Source organism: Arachis ipaensis, chromosome B08, assembly GCF_000816755.2.
Source record: "Arachis ipaensis cultivar K30076 chromosome B08, Araip1.1, whole genome shotgun sequence".
NCBI classification, from domain to species: domain Eukaryota; kingdom Viridiplantae; phylum Streptophyta; class Magnoliopsida; order Fabales; family Fabaceae; genus Arachis; species Arachis ipaensis.
In genome coordinates, this window is record NC_029792.2 from 104,912,209 (window position 1) to 104,914,174 (window position 1,966).

Here is a 1,966-nt window from a genome sequence, read left to right on the forward strand (position 1 = left end):
ATACATCTATTTTAACGACAAACCCTTTAATTTATATTTGCAAAATAGCCATATATTTTATTAATAAGTTCCTAAATAATTAATTTTCTATTTATGTAATCACATATTAAAATAAAAAAATGATTTAGAAACTTGTTAATAAGAGGTTTGATTATTTTGCAAATATAAACAAAAAAAAAATGTATCTGTTAAATAGAAATATAATGATATAAGTTTTGTAATTCTAACTAAAAAATGTTTAACTAAAATTGTGAATTGACATTAAAAATTAGTTTTTCTAATTGTGAATCGTCTCCAACATGACATTAAAATTTAGGAAGAATTAGCAATAACGACCACTAATAAAAGGTTAATTAAAAAGAAGGACCAAACATATTTAAATTTTTAATAAAGACCATAATAAATTTTATTTAAAAAGAAGGGTCATGTTATTTTTATTAAGTGATGATGTAATTCTTTAACATTATATTTTTTTTATCTATATTTTACCTTCTCGAAATTAAAGTTCTCAAATTCACAATAGTACTACCTATCGTTGGCGGCAACCAATAACAAGCGGATAAATGTCGGTCAAGAATTACCAAAAAGTTTCTTCCAAATTAACGTCGCAAAATATAGTCCCAACCGACAAGATTTTCGCTGGTCAAGTTAAAATGTGTGTCACAAATAAAATAAATAACCAGGAGTAAAATTCTGGGTCGTCTTCCAAAGGAGTTGAAACAAGATGCACATCATTAGTTAGGATTTTCTTGGAATTTTCGAAGTTGAGAGCAAGAAAAATAAATAATTAGAAATTAGAACAATAAATAACTAGCAAGAATTGACAGTTAATCAATATAAAAAGTCTTGGTTAGGGGTGAGAAAAGGAATTTCTATCCTCATTGTCTTTCCTAAGTGTGATGGTAAAGGCTCATTGCTCTCACTTAGTTATCCTCTATGGATTGAAAGAAAGTCAAGTGAACACAATTAACTTTAGCTCACAAGTCCTAGTCACTTCATGGAGAGAGACTAGAGTTGGTGAGGTTCAAGCTAATTAACAATCTTCAATTACCAATCAACACTTAAGTATAACAATTCAAGAGGCTCTAATTACTCAACCCCAAACCAAGGAAATCTACTCCATGATCATAGATGACATTTCCTCAAACACTTGGTGAGCAAAAATAAAAGACATGATAAAAGTGAGAAAATAATCTAATTCAAGTTACCACTAACAATAATCAACAATAACAAAACAAGTAATAACAATGGATATGGAAATAACTCAATGCATTAATAAAATTCAAGATTAACAAGATCCAAATATGAGTTTAAGATAACCAAATTGAAAAGATTACTATAGGAATTAAAGAAGAAAATTATAAGGAAAATAACTAGGTGTGAAGGTAGTAGCAGTTTCTCTCAAGATCCAATTGAAAGTAAACTAAGAAAACCAAAACCCTAGAGAGAAGTAAGAGTTTCTCTCACTAGAATTCAAAAACTAATCGAAAAACTAAAATTAAAGTGAATTGTGTCTGTCCCAGCTCCATCCCCAGCCTCTTGTCTTCATTTTCGAGCTTGAAATTGGACTAAAAGTAGCCCAAAAATTGCCCCCAGCGTATTCCCTTTACTGAGGCACGTGACACTCACCACGCGTACGCGTCAGCCACGCGTACGCATCGGGACCAACTTCTTCAAACTTCAATTTCTTGTGTTCCTTCCTCTTTAGCATGCTTCCTCTCCATCCTCCATGTCATTCCAGCCCTATAACCTTGAGATCACTCAACAAACGCATCACGGCATCGAATGGTAACATGAGAGGATTAAAAAAATTAGTAATTTAAAGGCCTAGAAAGCATGTTTTCAATCATAGCACAAAATTCGAAAGGGAACTTAAAAACATGCAAATTATATGAATAAGTGTGACTAAAGTTGATAAAATTCACTCGATTCAATCCAAAATAAGTCATAAAATCGTGGTTCATCA